Source organism: Lactuca serriola, chromosome 4 (assembly GCF_051521515.1).
Source record: "Lactuca serriola cultivar US96UC23 chromosome 4, Lser_US96UC23_V15, whole genome shotgun sequence".
NCBI lineage: Eukaryota > Viridiplantae > Streptophyta > Magnoliopsida > Asterales > Asteraceae > Lactuca > Lactuca serriola.
In genome coordinates, this window is record NC_136411.1 from 147,205,412 (window position 1) to 147,221,409 (window position 15,998).

Genomic DNA, 15,998 nt, shown 5'->3' on the forward strand with positions numbered 1-15,998 from the left:
CGAAATCCATAAGATGTACCAAAAGCCTTAAATAAAACCTTGACTCACTGATATGCCATTACCAACCACTACTCCTACGAGCATGGATGAGAAATACAAGAACTTTAAGATTTTCCATCAACCCTAATCAACTCAGGTGTACGCCCACCTGGCCCAATCGCTCGAGACATTCATAATGAACTTCATGACTCGAGACTCCATAACCGATACCCAAGCTTGGTAACCAAACCCCTAATAACAGCTTGTAAACAAACATAATTTATAATGAAAACACTTCTCAGAGACCTTCTGGTGAGCGACTGATACTCCCAATAACCCTTAAATCTTCACTTATCCAAACTAGCTGATTTGTAAGTCTTCTAACTCCCATCAATGCACGAACACCGAAAGTACTACATGTAGAAGAAATCACAATCATGATCACTAGGCCCACAACCTATGTCTGGAACACCCCTAAAAGGTCCTTAGCATAGTCCTGGATTGCCTCCGAGCCAAAAACACGAGTCAGGATATCCCTACCCGGACCTCAGCCCAAGTCTGGAATGCTCCCGATATTACATCGATCTTGTCGACATTACACCATTTTCCTGGAAACTCACAACCAGCACCACGAGGCCTAAAGATACTTAACCTCCTTCAACCACCTTACATTGACTTAATCAACATCCCACTTAATGCTATACGAGCACAATAGTGCAACGTTCTTTTACCATACATAATTCCTTTAACAAAACAAGTTGCTACCAATGCAATACCCTACCCAATCACGGTCACACACGACCCGAGAATAGGATAAACTGTCATACTCTTGGTCCAATTCGAAGGCTATAACCTTAAAAGAACCATGCATATCATATAAAATAAGCGCTCCATTGATAACTTGACCAACCCATATAAACCCTTCTCATCAATATAATGAATTTACCACAATGCACTCCCTTAGGGAACCCATAACCTCATCCAGAAAGGGAAGAAGTACCAACGCTCAAATGGGATGAAAAACCTCAATCATTAACATATGACATCCTCACGATCGATTGAAACAAGATCCCATACTTGATTGAGACTGAACAAATTCTACCAATGCATAACCAGCTCGAGAAGACTCCCAAGTTGATCCTGAATGCTACCAAAACCTATGCCCTCTATGAACCAAATTCTACACCACAATTGAGGGTACACATACGCAGAGACCAAAGGAACATAAAACATACTGAACTTGATGATAGTTGATACATCCATTGAAATTCAATTGTCACAACTTGAAACTTTCGGATAATATATGTTGGATGATGAACGAAACAATCAATGATCGAGGACGCATTGACATTAGATCTAATGAAACTAAACCCGCGCAGAGCTGACCTACCCAACTCTGAGACTGATTTATTGATCAACCTTGGTGATTCTAGTGGCACCTCATTTATTCATTGGCACCCCCAACAGGAACCAATAGTTACAATGTGCTCTTGACCAACTACTTTCTGCTGAGAGACAACCCGTGTACCTCTTGAACTCATACATTTGATCGCCACTTACTATATACACGTGCCTTTGACCAAATCCCGAACCAAGATTCCACATACCCATACTGCAGATCCCTAGGAGCCATTCTTCCAACATTACGAACTCGAACCAACCGATGATCCCTCCTAGCCGAATACCTAGTTCTCCCTTACTTAGGGTTCGAAATACCACCCACTGGTGTTGAAAGCAAACCATTTCTCAAACAGGATCAACCAGGTACAACCATCCATGTCCCTGAAATGTATAACACATGCAGGATGATCTTCTAGATAAGGATAAGACAAATCTTAAGAGAATTCTGAATTTCAGCTGAAGACCTCTGAAAATTTTCCAATGATAACCTCTTTATCATTAAGGATTTCATGCAAATGCATACGCAAACACCGAATTATGATCCAAAACATAAACTCCTTACCTACAATCCCAACCGTCAATCCGGTACCTGAATTTCCTATTTCCAAGGAAAACAGACCCTTGATTGCATCACTAAGCATCCATACCACATCAATCCTCCTGAGGACTCCCATACTGACATCCTGTCGCCAAACCCCACAACCAAATGGGCCCCTGTTGGTTTTACATCCCAACTATGAAAGTCACAAGCCTGCTCACTCCTTCTCCAAACTCGGAAAACTGAAAAGGCATAATCCCCGCATTTGATAGCGACATTCCAATCCATCAATCAACCACTCAATTCTACTTGTAATCATCAAACCGATCATAACAATCGTTCCATTCTTTAGTCTCACAACTTGAATGCACGACATCGATCATGGACCTCGAGACCTTAAAACTACAACTCATATAGGTCTACACCATTCAACCCAAACTGACATCGCCACTGGGGACCAAAACAATTTCTCAATCCATCCTCATGCCTGGGAAACTATAGCCAAAAGACCTACAGATACGGAACCACTGCTACAAATCATGGCATCAAACCATGCTATCTTCCCCGACCAGCCCATAGAATCCCCGAAAAACTCCTCGATTCGAGTATGGATCTTGTGCTTCCATTAGTACAAAGCCAATACTACCATTCACACCTATCCATACTTTCCTCAAGAATCATCTTCGGTCGTCTAAGAAATATTCCCAATACCTGCTCCACAGTGAAACAACCACACTAAAATACTTCCTAGGCTCTCCAAGGATTCCCCCATTATCCATGCCATCAGCTACTTAAAGACTCCAATCAATGTTAGCAAACCACTTCATGAATATAGTTACATGCAACAAAACTTAAATAATCTTTCGACTAAAGGACCTAACCCTACAACTGTTATACACAAACAAGAGCTGCATAATAGGGCAAAATCCATTATTCTAAGATTATTTAACCCCCGTAGCATGTAACTTATTTTATTTTATTTTATAGTTAGCCCATATTAATTTGAGTCCCACAAAGCATAAAACAAACAACATTCGAGCAGCAGAGTCGACTAGCACTAAGACAAAATAAAATCAGGCAGTCCTTATGCGAAATCCTCGATCTCTAAATATTAGCATCTCGGATACCCTTTCATTCCTTAATTTGACCCGCCATGCACTTCACCCACTCGTGACACTTCTACCAACCTTGCAGCACTCGTTTATGCTAATCATACATAACACTGGATCATATAGACAGTCGAATACTTGATTCTACCTTAATACCTTCATCAAACAAGAACATGAAATAAGGATAAACCAAACATTCAAGGCAATAAAACCTTAGCTATGTGTAATTATGTTACATACACTAAGCAACTACAGTTATGATGTCCATTCCATATAAGAAAGAAACCCTAGGATACTAGGCATCATATAATCAGACAATTGTATCATGCAATTCCTGAAGATCCCTAGCCTATCACTAGCATGTTCTTCTAAAATATCCCAACATTAAATAACAGTGTGCTAATTTGGGGTCTACTTAATGGCTCTGGCTGATCGTACACATTACATCCTCCTTTAATTATTTTGAAAACAACTTTGAAAATCATTTTTAAAACCCTTTTCCTTAGTTTGAGATTGGTTTCACATGAGTGTTCTACCTATTCACTCAAACCAAGGCTTTGAACCGAACTTGTAACATCCCAAAAAATTCAAAAAATTTTAACCTATCTAAAAGATTCATTTACTAATCAAATTGTTTAAAAAACCATTGTTTCCAAAACATTATTCAAAATCAGAGTCTCTCAAGATCCAATCAGTAGTAAAACCAAGGATGTGTATGTTCACGCCTTCGCCTCGCCACAATCCTCTAGAAACCAGAAATAATAAACTAAAACTGTAAGCATGAAACTTAGTAAGTTCCCCCTAAAGTACCAACAGAAGCAGATACCATATACAAATAACAACATGTCGGGTCTAATCAACCATCGGGGTGGTATACCTCAGGCCCAGTCACCCTTCGGGTCTACTCGTCCTTGGGATGGAATACCCTAGGTGGAATGATAATATACAATGGCTCCAGTCATCCATCGGACTAGAATACCCTCAAGCCCTCAGTACGAGTCTGACATACCAATTAGTCCTCAGCTCATATCTGTAATAATCCTGAGCCCTTAGTATGAGTCAGGCATTCCCTACCCGACCCTCAAATCATATCTAGAATGCTCTAGGGTTTTTTGGATACACGAAAAAGCAGTACAACCTCAACCCAAAACGATATGCCCATACATAATATATAATAAACATAAATAGATAATCATGCAGATAGAATTGATTTAGTCCTACAGATCTACCAGACTAAGAATATTGGCAGCTAGCATATAATCATGTAGATCTTTTCCATACCCAACATATCAGTGTATAGCAGGAGATCAATCCAATGGTTCAACATTGGTACATTCGACTCGTAATTACAGTGAGGAAAACTCATCTCTACTGATAATAACTAAAGTAACACTCGATCCGCGGCGGACACTGCTCCTTACACTAAACCAAATCCATAAACACTCCAATAAATAATTAGGGTTTAACCCAAACCCATGGTCTTGTCCATTACTCATCATGATGAGGGAAAAAGACCATTTTTCCCATTATATGAAAGTCCAACTAAACTAAGCCCAAAACCCCTAATAGCCAAGGCCCAAAATCGATCCATTGGGCTTCTATTGAGAACGCCTAGCATTCTGTTTATGACGCATGGCGTCCGAATGCCCAGCATTCCCATCAAAACGCTTCGCGTTTGCTCCCTTACTACTAATTTCTTAAATAATGTCTTAATTTGTGACATCCCCTAATTTCTCGGCCAGAAAAGACCGATTTAATTTATGCTTTTTAAAATAAAATCAGAGAAATCTTTTTAAAAGATGTTGCAGAATTGGTCCCCAAAACAAAACATGATAAAAGTTTATCAAAACCTTCTTTCAGAAATGTACAGTTTCATTTCATATCAAAACCTTGGGATGTCATGTTCCGATACAGATCAAAAGCATAAACAAGACATTATAAGCCTTTCAACAGTTATTTACAACTACTGGCCTACAATCCAAAAATCTCTCATGGTCCTTCGATTATGCTCGAGGTCCACTACCTGTAACAAAAAAGTTGAGTGGGTCAGGCTTGGGAGCCTGGTGAGCATATATGTTTTCAACCCACAATAATAATAAACTTATTAAGTTCATCAATCAACAATAACCCTGATTACCCGTTCCCATTATCCTTACTTTACGTCCCTAAACACTTATCACAAGGGACCTAGCCTAAAGAATATCATCGGGATGGACACTACTGCTAAGGGGTTTCCTCAACCATACATGTCCTAAAAGCAACCGTGAGGGGGATGGAGTGCGGCGAATGAACACTCTTAGTTCATTACACCTATAGGTTGCGGGCCTGCCAGTGTCCCACTGGACTATCTAGAAAGTCCGTGGTCATCATCCAAACTCCGCTATTCAAATCACATCGAGGCCTCTCATCACTTTTATTTTATCACACATCACTATCTACCCATGTTTTACCCAACATATTTGTAGATAAAAATACATATACAGTTTAAAACTTGTATAAAACATCAATTCAATAGTCACCTCAGTTAAACAATTAATATAATTACACATAGCACATATTTCATATAAAATACTTCATATCTAGGTGTAAGATGAAGGTGACTATACACTCACATGATTTGATGATAATCGGGCAGCAATTGCCTAAAATGATTGTTTTTAATAAAACCGAGAGTTTTATTAAGAAGGGCTCTGCAAGGTCGGGCTTCGAAACCGAAAAGAGAAATTTTTCGGGCTTCTCGGGCACTTCATGGAGTATTCTGGGTGTCTGGTATAATATTGGGGCTTCGGGGGATGCGAAAATAGCCAAAATAGTGAAAAAGGGGCCAAGAGAGAAGCCACGCGGCAGCACATCCGAAGGAAGCAGCACCTGCTCGCATGTGGGTTGTGCATGCGAGGGCCTCGTTGGAGGGCTCTGATTGAACCGAACTTCGGATCCGAGGTGGGTGGCTCGTGGATCATGCGAAGGCTTCGGATGCGATGAGTCACTATGCACGCGTCGGATGTGCGAGGGCCGAGACTTCGGTCGAATCTGGAAGTGACATGCGACTCCTAGCTGCTCGTATGACTCAACCATTTTGGACACATGGCAAGCAGGTAGCGAGGGTGACGTGGCATTTCCGGGTGAAGGTTATCTATGCGAAATTTCTTGAATTTTGTGCCAAAATCTTCTAAAATTCATAACTTTCGCATACGATCTCCGTTTTTGACGTTCTTTATATGCACGCATAGGTAAAATTATGCTCTACAACTTTCGTTTAGACTTCGTCAGCTAATTTTGAATTTGTTTTTTATATTATTATTTTTAACAGACTGGGACAGGAAATCCGTTAAAAATTCATAACTTCTTCATCCGACATCCGTTTTCGTCAGACTCTTTACCGTTGTGCGACTAATGATGAGACCATCGATTCTCGTTTAGGTCGTGTCGGCTAAAAATCACTCGATCTAAAATTCGAGTTTTTAGTTGTCTACTGCTAAGCTGAAACTTCGAAAAATCATAACTTCCTCATATGAAGTTAGATTTGGGCATTCTTTTTATCGAACTTCTCGGTTTAATGAATACTACGACTTTCGTTTAGATCACTAAGGCTAAAAAGTAGTTTATCAAAAACTCACTTTTTACGACATTCAGCACCGTGCCGGTTTTGTCGCGAAACTTCGACAGGTCATAACATCTTCGTTATAACTCGGATTTTGGTATTCTTTATATCCCCGAAATCCTTGTTTTGACCACTACATTTTTATGTAAAGATATCGGGCATATCTCACACTTTAATTTTGACGCCTATTTTTATTCTTAATTAATTAAACCCTAATAATTAAGCATAAAACACATAATTCACATAATATTCACATAATTCCTTTTCATTTCTTCAAAATGAGTTACAAAGGTTAACCTAGACTATAATGTCAATATTAATGCCTAGCCTAGAAACACGGGCATTACATAATGGCTTAAGATCTCATGTAACATTCTGTTTGAAATTTAATTAAATAATAAAATAAAACTTCGGGATGTAATCCTTATATATTATTTCAGCACTAAGTCGTATTAATTAGTGGGTGTATGCATTGGGGAGTTAAAATTTATATTTGTGAATATTGGGTGTGGAATTGTAACTCATGGGCTTGAATTGTAATGGAATTTGAAGGCTGGGGGCTATTTGGTTAAATCTGGATTTAATTTGAAAGAAAAAGAGAGGGAGGGGCTAAAAGTGTTAATATAGGTAAAGGCTTGAAATTGGACGGGGGTTTATAAATCGTCACCCTTGCCCTCATAACCCTAACCATAAAACGTTGGTAGCCGCCACCTTTTCTGCAACCGTCATCGCCGTAACCCAGCTCACCGCCGTCTCCTTGCTGTAGCTTGAACCACCATTGTTCCGGTTACTGGCAAAGTTGAGGTCACAAACCACCAGGCTGATGCCACCAAGGTGGCTGCCGGCGAAACTGAGATTTGCTGAAGACCGACGTCTGGGCGGTGTTGTAGTCGTTGTTGGACGCCGCTCCTCCTTCTTCTTTTATTTCCCCTTCAGTCACGTCACCGGTATAGCTAGGACCGTCAAACACCGCCGCCACTGCTCTCGTTGACCGGTGAAGATGTGGGTTAAGAGCTGAGGCCGAGATTGTGAATATGGGGATATTGGTCGAACTGCAATTACCCTATCCATCGACAATGTAATCACTTCTCCATCCCTTCGTATTCCTGTCGTGGTTCACGGTCGCCATTTCCGCCATGCGACTGCTCTTTATCACCGTCGTCCTCCGACCGCTGCGTGCCGCTAGGTGGGTTGTTGCATCCTTTTTAGCACATGTAGTAGAGTGCTGCTGTTGCCAATTATGTGTGTTTTTTCTGTGGCCGGAAGCTGTAAAGGAGCTACCGTGGCGGCCAACCATGGTGGCTATCACCTCTGATCACTGCCTGCCACCACAAGGGTGGATGAGCGTGTGTGTGTTATGTTGTGTGTGTGTTTCTTTAGAATATTATGTTGTATAATCGTGTTTTTTTGTTCGAAATAATCAAGGAAATATGTCACCACCATCGTGAGGTGGTGGCTGCCACCTCATGCCGCCATTCTGTCGTCACCAGCCGCCACCTTGGGTGGCTGTGTGCTCTTACGTGTGATTGGACTGTTATTTGGGATGCTTTTGATGTATTTTGGTCTAGAATCATAACCACCACCACCGCGAGATGGTGGTGGCCGCCGTCAGCCACAGTTGACCACCATTACACAAGGTGGTAGTGGGTGGTGCCCGACTTAATTAACACTAATTAACCTAAAAACCTAACAAATGGGCTAATTGGAACGCGGTTAGGTTGGAAACCCTAATTAGGGTTTAGAAAACCCTAATTTTTGATATGTTAGTCTAGAATTTGTTGGGTCCTACATTGGACTAGTGGGTTGAAGTTATGACTTAATGGATTAAGTATTTAATGGGTTAAGTAAGAACACTTAACCCTAATCGTCATTTTATGTGGAAAACCTAATTTTGTTTGGGCCTTGAGTTGGGCCTTCCTTTTTGGGCTAAGGTGTTTGGGTTCTTGTTGGGCCATCTGAGAACAGGTGCATGGAGTAGGATTTTGAATGGGCATTAGAGTAAGGACCATGTAAGGGGAGTGGGCCTAATTTGGAAAATTGGGCCATAATTAGGCCTTGGTTCATTGTTTGGATTTTGGGCCTTTAGAGTGTGTTTTTGGGCCTTAGGCTGGGATCAAGCTAAGTTAGGGGTAAAGTAGTATTTTTTTACCCTAAGCATGGACTTATGGTTATGTATTAGCACCCAATTATTAATTGTGTGTTGCTTTGATGTTGACAATTCGGGAATCTATCATCCAACAGCCAAAGTTTTATCGGCAGGACTTAAGCAGAGTGAGGTGAGTTACCTTCCTTGTATAAGTGGGTCGAAGACACCAATGTCGGCCCACTAGTAGTTGTTTTATAGTAGAGATGATTATTTTTGTGATAAATGTCTGATATGCCTCTACCTGTTGAGATTTATGTGTTTGTATGCTATGTTATTATGTGGTAGTGGTAGGGGTGAAATAGACCCCGTAACCAGTTGGAATACATCAGATGGTAGGTCGGGCACCCAGACATGCCTGATAGTATGTTTATGCTATGTTATTATGTGGTAGTGGTAGGGGTGAAATAGACTGTATAACTGGTTGAAATATACCGAAGGGTAAGTCGGGCACCCAGATATGCCTGACAAGATAGGCCGAGCACCCAGATATGCTTGACAGGGTAGGTCGGGAACCCATATATGGCTGACAGGGTAGGCTGGGCACACATATATGCCTGGTAGTATGTGATTATGTGGTATGATGGGGGAACTCAGTAAGCTTCGTGCTTACGGTTTTCAGTTTTAGTTTCAGGTACTTCTTCTTAAAAAGGAAAGGAGTCCGCATGATCGCAGCACATCATACTATGATTTTTCCGCATAATGAGATTCTTGGGGATTATACTCTAATATTATTTTCCTATGACATGTTGTTGTTTTTGACACTTGGGTTTGATTATGATTTGGATGACAGTAATGATGTTTTCATACTACTGTTTTTCTAAACTACTTAATTAAAAATGAAATTTTCGGCTCTAAATTTTGGGATGTTACATCTCATGTCTAAACTTTAGACCCAATACTAATGAAATTTCTAAAGCCAAAAGTTGCAAAATTTATGGCCATGCATTGTTACAATGAGCCCAAAAGCTAAAACTCCAACTCTTTAACCCATTACCTCAAAACTTGCATGGATTGAAAGGAAGGTCCGAGATCAAACTTTTATCACTTAATCTACCCTAAAACGTACTAAAGGATAACTCATTTGGTCTAAGGTAGCTCCTACAAAAAAATACCAAGAAAATAGGGCTAATAAGAATAAACTTGTAACATAAGCAATATCTAGAGATATGATGATCAAATTTAGAACTTTGTACCACAAAATGCTACTCCAAGATGCCAAGAGTCCAGATCCACAAGCTTAAGAGTTACATCAACACTCCAATGATCTTCCTTCTCTATCAAGAACACTAAAATGATACCAAAAAGGAGCACAAGGCTTCAAACTCTCATACACACTTATGGTTTTTGAAATGAGGTTGGGGGTTGGAGTGATGAAGGGTTTGAGGGAATAATGTTCTTTAAACATAGTGCAAACCCTAAAAATTAGGGTTTCGTCTCTGCATGCAAACGCTTGACATCCATCCTAGAATGCATGGAGTTCGAACGCCTAACATTCTATACCCAACACCTAGGGTTTGTACCAAGGAAATTATCATCAGGATGTTACAGAATCTATTCTCAATTTTCCACCATTGACAAAACGGACAAAAGATCATCCGAAATGTCAAGTTCTTGGAGATACATCTTTTGGAGTTCTTTCTCTAGCTCTACTTAAAGCAAATATCTTCTTTTAACAAAAAAATTTAGAGTTTTGCATGTTTAATTCTTTCATTTCAAAAATAGAACCTAAAATGATAAAAATTGTTCTTGATCAAGCAGATTGGGTTTTGTCAATGCAACATGAATTGAATGAATTTGAATGTAACAATGTTTGGAGATCAATTTGTTGGGTTGCAGATTCGTTTAGTATTGCGTCATTGGGCTCGGTTAATAGTCCAATAATTTTGTACTCCGGTTTGGGCCTGTCCAACCGTGAGCTTGTTAGGTTTACTATATAACAATATGCTTGCATGCATATTAGGTTAACGATCTAGAATACAATAGAGAGAATTACAATAGCTTTGATCTTCTTTATCGTTCCTGTAAACCTTCTAACCCTCTACAATTGATGTTCTTTGTCGAGCTCTTCTGAGGGTTGTTTTATAATCATTCGACTTGTTTGATTCATTCTTGAGTTGTTTATTATTTTCGTGTTCTTGCTGTTTGTTCTTTATATTACCTGTTTAAGATCTAATTGATCTTCAATATTAAGTTTTAATCGTATCAATTGGTATCAGAGCAGATCTACCGAACCTCAACCCCCATGATTGGATCGTTCTGCATAACATCCTTTTGACGAATGAAGCTGAATATGGTCCAATTATAGACCATCTCAAAAGGATGATAGTTTGTTACATCATGGTGGTCGCCTTGATGGATCAGGAGATAGCCACAGTCTTCAAGAAGAAACCGAAGATATCTCATGTTGGATCGGCCAGTGATCTCATTCAGATGAAGATGGGCAAGATTGACCCGAGGCGTAATTCGGTCATGTTCACTAGAGCAGAAGGACAGAAATGTCTCTTTGCCTTAGCGGATAAACATCTTTATACCACTTCTTGTCTAGAGCATGTGCTGTCGATCATCCGTCGGTGTAAAGAGAATGCAGCGGATGATATCAAATACTTCAATGATATGATTCAATGGTACATCAGATTCAGACAAACGATACTTGCTCTTATCTCTCGTCTGTTTCAGACTGTAAAGAAGAAGGTACCTGCCGCTGCTGCTGGCCCAAGTAAGAAGTGAAGATCTCGCTCCGATTGACGCAAAGGGGGAGATTGTTGGGTTGCAGATTCATTTAGTATTGCGTCATTGGGCTCGGTTAATAGTCCAATAATTTTGTACTCCGGTTTGGGCCTGTCCAACCGTGAGCCTGTTAGGTTTACTATATAACAATATGCTTGCATGCATATTAGGTTAACGATCTAGAATACAATAGAGAGAATTACAATAGCTTTGATCTTCTTTATCGTTCCTGTAAACCTTCTAACCCTCTACAGTTGATGTTCTTTGTCGAGCTCTTCTAAGGGTTGTTTTATAATCATTCGACTTGTTTGATTCATTCTTGAGTTGTTTATTATTTTCGTGTTCTTGCTGTTTGTTCTTTATATTACCTGTTTAAGATCTAATTGATCTTCAAGATTAAGTTTTAATCGTATCAATTGGTATCAGAGCAGATCTACCGAACCTCAACCCCCATGATTGGATCGTTCTGCATAACATCCTTTTGACGAATGAAGCTGAATATGGTCCAATTATAGACCATCTCAAAAGGATGATAGTTTGTTACATCATGGAGGTCGCCTTGATGGATCAGGAGATAGCCACAGTCTTCAAGAAGAAACCGAAGATATCTCATGTTGGATCGGCCAGTGATCTCATTCAGATGAAGATGGGCAAGATTGACCCGAGGCGTAATTCGGTCATGTTCACTAGAGCAGAAGGACAGAAATGTCTCTTTGCCTTAGCGGATAAACATCTTTATACCACTTCTTGTCTAGAGCATGTGCTGTCGATCATCCGTCGGTGTAAAGAGAATGCAGCGGATGATATCAAATACTTCAATGATATGATTCAATGGTACATCAGATTCAGACAAACGATACTTGCTCTTATCTCTCATCTGTTTCAGACTGTAAAGAAGAAGGTACCTGCCGCTGCTGCTGGCCCAAGTAAGAAGTGAAGATCTCGCTCCGATTGACGCAAAGGGGGAGATTGTTGGGTTGCAGATTCATTTAGTATTGCGTCATTGGGCTCGGTTAATAGTCCAATAATTTTGTACTCCGGTTTGGGCCTGTCCAACCGTGAGCCTGTTAGGTTTACTATATAACAATATGCTTGCATGCATATTAGGTTTTAATCGTATCAATTGGTATCAGAGCAGATCTACCGAACCTCAACCCCCATGATTGGATCGTTCTGCATAACATCCTTTTGAAGAATGAAGCTGAATATGGTCCAATTATAGACCATCTCAAAAGGATGATAGTTTGTTACATCATGGAGGTCGCCTTGATGGATCAGGAGATAGCCACAGTCTTCAAGAAGAAACCGAAGATATCTCATGTTGGATCGGCCAGTGATCTCATTCAGATGAAGATGGGCAAGATTGACCCGAGGCGTAATTCGGTCATGTTCACTAGAGCAGAAGGACAGAAATGTCTCTTTGCCTTAGCGGATAAACATCTTTATACCACTTCTTGTCTAGAGCATGTGCTGTCGATCATCCGTCGGTGTAAAGAGAATGCAGCGGATGATATCAAATACTTCAATGATATGATTCAATGGTACATCAGATTCAGACAAACGATACTTGCTCTTATCTCTCGTCTGTTTCAGACTGTAAAGAAGAAGGTACCTGCCGCTGCTGCTGGCCCAAGTAAGAAGTGAAGATCTCGCTCCGATTGACGCAAAGGGGGAGATTGTTGGGTTGCAGAGTCATTTAGTATTGCGTCATTGGGCTCGGTTAATAGTCCAATAATTTTGTACTCCGGTTTGGGCCTGTCCAACCGTGAGCCTGTTAGGTTTACTATATAACAATATGCTTGCATGCATATTAGGTTAACGATCTAGAATACAATAGAGAGAATTACAATAGCTTTGATCTTCTTTATCGTTCCTGTAAACCTTCTAACCCTCTACAGTTGATGTTCTTTGTCGAGCTCTTCTAAGGGTTGTTTTATAATCATTCGACTTGTTTGATTCATTCTTGAGTTGTTTATTATTTTCGTGTTCTTGCTGTTTGTTCTTTATATTACCTGTTTAAGATCTAATCGATCTTCAAGATTAAGTTTTAATCGTATCACAATTCCAATACCTCCAAATGATTTGGTTGTTATCTTAAAGTGGGTGTTTCACAGCAAACGTGACAAATAAGGAAATGTTGCTCAGAATAAAGCGCGTCTTTTTATAAAATGTTATGGCTAGAGGAAGGCCCTTATTATGAGGAGACATTAGCACCAGTGGCAAGGTTCAATTCAATTTGCATTTTTTATTGCATTTGCTACTTACATAAATTTTAAAGTATTTGAAATGGATGTGAAATGTGCATTTCTAAATGGTGAACTGAATAAACTGTTTATGTTAAAAAAAACACTAGGTTTTGTGAATGAAAATGTAACACCCATAAAAATCACAAGATATTTAAACTTTTTAAAACCAACCCGCATTCACAATTCGTTTACAAACATAGTTTTCAAAACATTTCAACATCAGAGTCTCCCAAAATCATAACTCAAAACATGAGGATGTGTACGGTCATGCCTTCGCCTTTGCGCAATCATCTGAAGTATCTAAAACATAATCCAAAACTGTAAGCCAACGCTTAGTGAGATCCCCCAAAGTACCAACACACAAAAAACACATATACAATAACAATAAGGAATACCCCATACCCTTCAACCATTGTGTTGGAATGCCAATATACAACATGTCCTATCATCCTCAGGATGGAATACCCTCGGCCCCACTCAACCATCAGCTTGGAATACCCCTAATCCGTTGGCTCACACACAAAGGATTAAAGCCTCAACCACCAACCAAAGATGTGCACATATAACAAATAATTATATAATAGTCTACGGACAGTCAAACGGATCTATGGATCACTATAATAGAATAACATGCATAACAGGATATAAAATCTAAAGGGCCGATCTTGGTGCCTTCGACCCGCAAGTACAGTGAGGAAAACTCACCTCACAAACTGAACAGAAGCTGATGAGGTCCCAACTCCGAATCTCAGCTCTCTAACTGACATATATTCCCACCAATGACCAATTTCCAACAAAATCCCAAAATACCCTCAAGGTCAAACTCGGTCAAAGTCCACTGGTCAAACCAACTAGGTCAACTGATTCAACCCAACCGAGTCAACTCAGTGTGCGTACGCGGGGCGTACTCTGGAGGTATGATAGGCGTACACACAACCTCACAGTTGACCACCAACGGGGTAGTTGACCTCTTACGTAAGGTGTACTTCGAGTACGTGGGGCATACCCTCGCAAATCCTAAACTCCATTAAGAGCTTAATGGCTTAAGCTCTTATTTCCATAATTAAGATCCATGGTTAAAATCCTCGTCCAACTTTATGACCAAGCATGTCCAATAATTTCTTAACATAAGGTCTTATTCCATTAAGACCTTATAAATGATGCATGAAGCTAAACTAACCATTTTAAACCCATTTTATGACTTAAGACCCCTCCTAGGGTCTGAAAGGACAACTCAAAGGTCAACAATGCCATATTCAAGATCTAACATTTTCGGACCTAAAAGCTCTATAATGACACCGAAATCTAGATCTATATGCTAGAGGGATAAAGTTGCAAGCCTTTTTACCTTAGAATAGTTGCAAGTGATATTGAAATCCCATATCAGAGTGTTCTACGCCTTAAACATGAGCTTGGGTTCCTTTATTCTTTTTCTAAGGCACCAAAAACAAACATCTAAACTTGAAAAGGATCCTCAAGGTGAAACTAGGTTTGCACAAACATACGAAAGGGTTGGAAGCAGTTAAGTATGAGTCACACCCTACAAACTAGGGTTTCCTTAATTGGAAAGTACGCCCCTCGTACACTGATGTTCGCCCTGCGTACTATGGTTTTCCATAGTACACTTAGCATACACCACGTACACATGGCATACTCCAAATGTGAAATTACAAAAATGCCACTAGGGTTTCTTTTGCACACTTTCTTGAACTTAGGGACCAAAATGCAACATGATTAAACTATATATAGTTTTAATTAGAAGTACCTTATCATCAGGTGTGACATCCCCATTTTCATGGACAGAAAAGACCGATTTTGTTTATGCTTTATAAAAATCAGAGTACCTCTTTTAATAAAAATGTTGCGGAATTTGTTCCCAGTAAAACATGATAAATACGTTATCAAAGTATTTCCGAAGAAAAGTATTTTTATTCATTTTAAAAAAATTTGGGATGTCATCGTCAATATAGAAACATAAGCATAAACAGAACTTACATTCATTATCACTAGTGATCTACATCTCTTTTAAATCTCTCAGTGTAATGTGAGTTCATATCAACACATGTGATATAAATAAACTGAGTGTGTCAGCTTGGGAAACCTGGTGAATACATAGGGATTTCAATCCCATAATGTTATACATATATATATATATATATATATATATATATATATATATATATATATATATATATATATATAATTCACATAATATACGATTTCCCCATATATATAATCAACTCTTACCCCA